Here is a 7,900-nt window from a genome sequence, read left to right on the forward strand (position 1 = left end):
GCCCACAATAGTACTGGGCAATCTTAGTGCCCACAATCTTAGAGAGTAACATAATAGTGTCGGCAAATGTATGCAATGTTGTGGTTTTCAGATATTTGTTTACCTTCTAAAGTCTATTCTCAAGGAGTAACTTATTGGTAAGTTCTGACGTAACAGATTAAAACCAAAACTGCTCAGGGAAGCAGAGCTGGGGCACCTTGTGCCTTTACTTTTCCCTGTTTATCTCATTTCACTTGTTAAGGCTCTGAGGAGCACCACGATGGTGCAAATTTTTCATTTTATAGGAAACATGTCTAACCGCTGGAGTGGCTACTGAAAAGGGGAGGAAGCCAGCACTAATCAATATGTTCAGCCTCCAGGGCTGACTCTCTCCAGAAAGGCAAGCCTGCAGAAGAGGAGACATCCATTGGTAGGCTGGGGGAGAAAAACCCATGCATTGCCCATGAAAACATTACAAGACCACTTCCTTACTTCTTCCTTCATACCACCTGCAGTTCTTATATCCATCACTATATGCATTGCTTATAATATTCCATCAACCTGTAATTCCTTCCCAAACAGGAATCATTTGAGACCTGGTATAAATCATGTCTCATTTATGAAGACTTCTCAAACTACACAGATGTCAAAGAGGGCCAAATCTGAAATAAATTGTTGGTCACCTCCCAGGGCAAGCTTTACTGCTTCTACTCTAGAAAATCCAGTCCACTTTCTGGGCATTCTCTGGACAAGCCCACAGTCAAAAATGAATACTTACTTATTATATGAGGGTCTAAGAAGCCATAAGGGGTCTCCTTTGTATGAGAACTATTATATACTTTATCTTGCAAGCCAGACAGGAATAAACCAGGGTTATCCCAGACAAATTGAGGTGTACCATCTTCCTCTCCAGTGGGGACTTCGCATCTTACCAGTTGTTGCATCATCACTTTAGTTGTTTACATTTCTAGCTTCTGCTGACCTTTCCTTCTGGGGAACTCCCAGGGGGGTTGCCTGGAGCTGCCCCTTCCCATGACCAAGTGGAAAATGCCAACAGGAACAACCGTGTATTCAGCATATGCTGGTACTAAGAATAAGCAAAGAAGCAGAAGCTTTTCTGTTGGAGCAGCGTTTTGTAGAAACACATTTATATTTTTAAAAATAATATATGATGACTTAGAACTCTTGAAAAGTATATCTCAAAAATCATAAAAATATTATAAAACAACATGTACACTCAATGTTGACACAGAATCACAGTAAAATTTCTGTTGTTCTTTTTTTCTTTCCATGTGAGCATATTAGGAATTTTACTGGATAAATGTTGGTCTCCGTTTGTTAGTTAATGCTATGTCAAAAGTCATTTTACATATCTCCATAACTGAATTTCTTAATGATTGAATAGTGTTCCGTTAAATGGGAGAACTAGAACTTATCTATGACCATACAGTGCTATTTGGCATTTAGTCTATTTCACTGGGACAATAAGTGATGCTTGATGCTATGATACACATAAGAAATATTTATTGGTCAATGTCCCACCTTCCAGAGGTGACCACTACTTTGACTTCTGTCATCACTGATTGTTCTTGAAATTCACATAAATGGAATTATATGGCATGCACTCTTTTGTGTCTGAAGTCTTATGCTCAGTGAAATTTTTTTTTATACTTTAAGTTTTAGGGTACATGTGCACAACGTGCAGGTTTGTTACATATGTATACATGTGCCATGTTGGTTTGCTGCACCCATTAACTCGTCCTAGTTTATTACTAGTCTTCAGACATCCAGAAAATAGAGTAAGATACTAGGTAGACATAACACCTAGATACATCCGTAAGGCATTTGTTTCCTATCCCATGGCCCATTCTAGCTTAACACCCACCAACTGAGATATAGTGAAATACTAAAATTGGATGCTCAGATTATATTTTTATCCAACCAAAGAGTTCTTTAAATATTATATTAAAAAATTCCTCACTTAAAAAAAATTTCTCTGATGACCAGTGATGAAAAATTTTTTTAAGTGAGGAATTTTTAATTTTATATTTAAAGAACTTTTTGGTTGGATAAAAATATAATCTTAGCATCCAATTTTAGTATTTCACTATATCTCAGTTTGTGGGTGTTAAGCTAGAATGGGCCATGTGATAGGAAACAAATGCCTTACGGATGTATCTAGGTGTTATGTCTACCTAGTATCTTACTCTATTTTCTGGATCTGTCTGAAGACTAGTAATAAACTAGGACACTAACTGGGTTCCATGCGATGTTTGCCCTTTCATATGATCTTCTAAGCTCATTTTTTTTCTCCCAAGTCCTTTTTAAAGAAAGTATACTGTATTTTACCAACCCCCTCTCTTTTCTCATAGCTCTTCTGTGGTGAATTAAACCTACTTGAGTTAAAATACTTCGATTTCTTTTCTTTTTTTTTTTTTTAACAGAAAGTACTGAATAACAACACTGGACCTTCTTAATTAAAATGCTCACCACTTAGTCTATCTTTTTCTCTCTCTTGTTTTTTAATGACAGATGATTTTGTCCAGAAATTTTGCTGTTTTTCTTGGTGCTAATACCTTGCCTCTTATTCCTGCTACAGCAGGGTGGTAATATTGGCATCCTGATTAAATACTGTGCCTTAGGAGACTGGAAGTTTAAAAATGTACAAGTCCTTTCAGTGATGAGGGAATTGACTTTTTTTTTAAAGTCTTTTTTCTTAGAAAGCCAAAATGTTTGTTTTTTTAAAATTCTGAAATGTGTTGTGACAACAATGACCTATTTATGATCTTAATTAAAAAAAAAGTTTCTGTTTTCTGTGTTGTGTTTTTCGTATTTAAATCCAAATGTAAGATGTGGTAGTAATAGGTTAACTTATGTTATTTCTTTAGTACATAGGGCTTAGCTTTATACTCTTGATTTCCACTCACACTAATGTCACATGGTTAAGGAAGAAAAATGTAGGCTTTCTGAAGTTTCAGATATTTAATCAATCAAAATGTGTTTCCTTCAAAGAGAGCTCTAAAATACTTTACTATGGTTATGAAGTTATTACAGGCCAGGCGCGGTGGCTCATGCCTTCAATCCCAGCACTTTGGGAGGCTGAGGCAGGCGGATCACCTGAGGCCAGGAGTTCGAGAGCAGCCTGGCCAACATGGTGAAACCCCATCTCTACTAAAAATACCAAAATTGCTGGGTGTGATGGTGTGCGCCTGTAGTCCGCTACTTGGGAGGCTGAGGCAGGAAAATCACTTGAACCCAGGAGGCAGAGGTTGCAGTGAGCCGAGATCGCGCCACTGCACTCCAGCTGCTCAATGTAATTTTAAAAAAATGTCAGTTTTTTGTTGTGTTTATTGCTAGGTAATATTCCATTTGATGAATACGCCACACTTTATCCATTCTCCTAGATCTTTGAAATGCTTCTAGTTTTCTGCTGTTATGAATAAAGTTGTGATGAACACTGTTGTTCCAATCTTTTTATGCATATAGGAATACATTGATTGAAATACTTACTTAGAAATGGGATTTCTGGGTCATTGGGTAAACATATGTTTACTTTTATCACAAAGCACTAAACAGTTTTGCAAACTTCCCTCCAGCAACATATCAGATTTCCTTTTGCTCTATATTTCCATCAATACATGGTATTATCAATCTTCCCTATTGTAGCCATTTTAATGGGTTGTAGTAGTATTTTATTAGGTATTCAATTGCCTTTTCTTGATGACTTGTGATGTTCAGCTCCTTTTTATATTTTTATTGGTTATTTGAATATTTTTTGTGAAACGACTATTCACATTTTTTCTAAAAAAACCTCAATAGCTTTAGGGGTACAAGTGGTTTTTGATTACATGGATGAATTGTATGGCGGTGATGTCTGAAATTTTAGTGCACCCATTAGTGTACATTTTACCCAATATGTACTTTTCTATCCCTCACCCTCCTTCCACCCTTCCCCCTTCTGAATCTCCAATGTCCATTATACCACTCTGTATGTCTTTGCATACCCATAGCTTAGTTCCCACTTATGAGTGAGAACATATAGTATTTGGTTTTCCATTTCTGAGTTACTTCCGTTTCCATCCAAATTGCTGCAAAAGAAGATATTTCATTCTTTTTTATATAGCTGAGTGGTATTCCATGGTGATATATATCAAATCTTCTTTATCCATTTATAGGTTGCTGGCCACTTAGGTTGGTTCCATATCTTTGTAATTGTGAATTGTTTTGCGATAAACATATGCATGCAAGGATCTTTTGATATAATGACTTCTTTTCCTTTGGGTAGATACTCAGTAGTGGGATTGCTGGATCAAGTGATAGATCTACTTTTAGTTCTTTGAGAAATCACCATACTGTTTTCCATAGAGGTTGTACTAATCTACATTCCTACTAGCAGTGTGCAAGTGTTCCCTTCTTACCACATCCATGTCAACATTTATTGTTTTTTAACTTGTTAATAATGGCCATTCTGGCTGAGGTAAAGTGGTATCTCTTTGTGGTTTTAACTTGCATTTACCTGATGATTAGTGAGGTTGAATATTCTTTTCATATTTCTTGGCTGTTTATCTATCTTCTTTTGAGAACTCTCTATTCATGACATTTGCTAACTTTTAACTGGGATGATCATTATTAATATTATCTACTGATTTGTTTGAATTCCTTGAAGATCCTGGATATTAGTCCTTTGTTGAATGCAGAGTTTGCAAATATTTTCTCCCGTTCTGTGGGTTGTCTGTTTACTCAGATAATTATTTCTTTTGCTATGCAGCAGCTGTTTAGTTCAATTAGGTCCCATTTCTTTTATTTTTGTTTTTGTTACGTTTGCTTTTGTGGTCTCAGCCATGAATTCTTTGCATAGGCCAATATCCGGAAGGGTTTTTCCTGGCTTTTCTTCTAGAATTTTTATGATTTCAAGTCTTAGATTTAAATCTTTAGTCCATCTTGAGTTGATTTTTGTATATGCTGAGAAATAGGGATTCAGTTTCATTCTTCTACATGTAGCTATCAAATTTTCCCAGCACCATTTATTGAATAGAGTGTCCTTTCCTCAATGCATGTTTTTGTATGCTTTTTCAAAGATCATTTGGTTTTAAGTATTTGTCTTTATTTCTGGGTTCTCTATTCTATTCCATTGGTCTCAGTATCTACTTTTACACCAGTACCATGCTGTTTTGGTTACTATGGCCCTGTAGTATAATTTGAAGTCAGTGCAATACCTCTTGGTTTGTACCTTTTGCTTAGAATTTGCTCTTTTTTGGTTCCATGTGAATTTTAGAATAGTTTCTTCTAATCCTGTGAAAAATGAAGTTAGTATTTTGATAAGAATTGGATTGAATCTGTATATTGCTTTGGGCAGTATGATCATTTTCACAGTATTGATTTTTCCAATCCATTAGCATCAGATGTATTTTCGTTTTTTTGAGTCATCTATGATTTATTTCAGCAGTGTTTCGTAGTGCTCCTCATAGAGATCTTTCACTTCCTTAGTTAAGTATATTCCTAGATATTTTACTTTATTTTTGCAGCTATTGTAAAAGGGACTCAGTTCTTTATTTGATTCTCAGCTTGGTTGTTGTTGGTGTATAGCAGTGCTACTGATGTGCAGATTGATTTTGTAACCTAAGACTTTACTGAATTCATTTATCAAATCTAGGAGTATTTTGAAGGAATCTTTAGGGTTTTCTACATATACCATTATATCATTGGCAAACAGAATTGGTTTGGCTTCCGTTTTTCCAATTTGGATGCCCTTTATTTCTTTCTCTTGCCTGACTGCTCTGGTTAGGACTTCCTGTTCACATTTTTTTTCCTATTTTTATTTGGGTTGTTTTCTGTTTCTGTTATTAATTTTTAAAATTTACTATCCAGTCTGAATTAAAGTATTTTCTATGTAATACAATATATTTTCTCCTAATCTTTAGCTTATCTTTTTACATTCTTCATAGTATCTTCTGATGAGTAATTATTTTCAATATTGATAAAGTCTAATATATACGTTTCTAAAAGTGTAAGGTTATATGTTCTGTTTTGCTTAAAAAAGATAGATTTTCTGCCACAAGTTGTAAGGATACTCTCCTACGCTTTCTTCTAGGTGTTTTCTAGCTTTAGCTTTTGTATTTAGGTATATCATCCATCTTAAATTAATTTTTATCTATAGTGTGAGGTAAGGGAGAAATTTATTTTTTTTCATACAGATATCTGGTTGCTCCAGCATAATTTATTTGGAAGACTTTTTATTTCTTCATTGGATTGACAACTTTCTTAAAAATGAAATCAATATGTGAATGTGTCTGGGTGTGTACTTATAGTGATGGTTACTTTTATGTGTCAGCTTGACTGGGCCATGGAGTGCCCTAATATTTGGTCAAACAATATTCTGGGTATTTCTATGAGAGTGTTTTGGATGAGATTAACATTTAAATAGGTAGACGGTGTAAAGTAGATTGTTTCCTCTAATGTGAGCGGGCCTCGTCCAATCATTTGAAGGCTTGAATTAAACAAAAAGGCTGACCCTCACTTGAGTTAGAGAGAATTATTTTGCCTGACTTCCTATGGACTGGGACATCAGATTTTTCCATCCTTTTGGACTGAAACTGAAACAATAGCTCTTCCTAGGTGTCTAGCCAGCTGGCCTTTGCAGTGGAACTACCCATCAATTCTCATGGTTCTCAGGTCTTTGGGTTTTGACTGGAGCCACATCATTGGTTCTCCTGGGTCTCCATCTTCCTGACTCATTCTGTAGATCCTGAGACATGTCAGCCTTCATAATTCTGTGAGCCAATTCCTTACAATCAATCAATCAACCTCTCTCTCTCTCTCTCTCTCTCTATATATATATAGATAGGAAGATAGATAAATACATATGTGTGTGTATGTATGTATATGTTCTATTTCTCTGAAGAGTCACGACTAATACAGATCCATTTATTTATCTATCAATAGATACCTAATCTATATATAGTTAGATACATACATACATATATATGTATATTTCTGAACTCTCTACTTTGCTCTATTGATCTGTTTGTCTATCCTTATGCCAATATTATACTATCCTAATAATTATCACCTTATAGGAAGTCTTGAAATCTGGTAGTGCCCATGCTTCTATTTTATTGTTTTAAAGATTGTTTTGGCTATTCTAGGTCCTTTTCACATACATATCAATTTCTCTATAAAAAAGACTGTGGCAAAAAACACAAAGCACATAGACCATTGACATTATAAAGCAACTCTACAGTCAAGTCTGCATAGCAATCAGTTAACAAGGTGATAACATGATCAAATCTGCACATATCAATATTAACCTTGAATGTAAATGGGCTAAACTCCCCACTTAAAAGATACAGAATGGCAAGTTGGATAAAGAAGCAAGACCCACTGTATACTGTGTTCAAGAGACCCATCTCTCACATTCAGTGACACCCTCAGGATCAAATTAAATGGATGGCGAAAAATTTGTCAAGAAAACAGAAAATAAAAAAGCAGGGGTTGCTATTCTTATTTCAGACAAATAGACTTTAAACCAACAATGATCAAAAAGGGCAAAAAATGGCATCACATAATGATAAAGGGTTCAATTCACCAAGAAGACTTAACTATCCTAAATATATGTGCCCCCAACACTGGAGCACTAAAATTCATAAAACAGGTTCTTAGAGACCTACAAAGACACTTAGATAGCTACATAATAATAATGGGAGACTTCAAAACCCCACTAACAGTGTTAGACATAATCGAGGCAGAAAACTAATTAAGATATTTGAGACCTAAACTTGACACTTGATGAAATGAACCTAACAGAAATCTATAGAATACCCAACAACAACAGAATAGACATTCTTCTCATCCACTCATGGCACATACTCTAAAATCGACACCATGCTTAACCATGAAGCAATTCTCAACAAATCAAAGAAAA

This window comes from Pan paniscus, chromosome 19 (assembly GCF_029289425.2).
Source record: "Pan paniscus chromosome 19, NHGRI_mPanPan1-v2.0_pri, whole genome shotgun sequence".
Taxonomy (NCBI): Eukaryota; Metazoa; Chordata; class Mammalia; order Primates; family Hominidae; genus Pan; species Pan paniscus.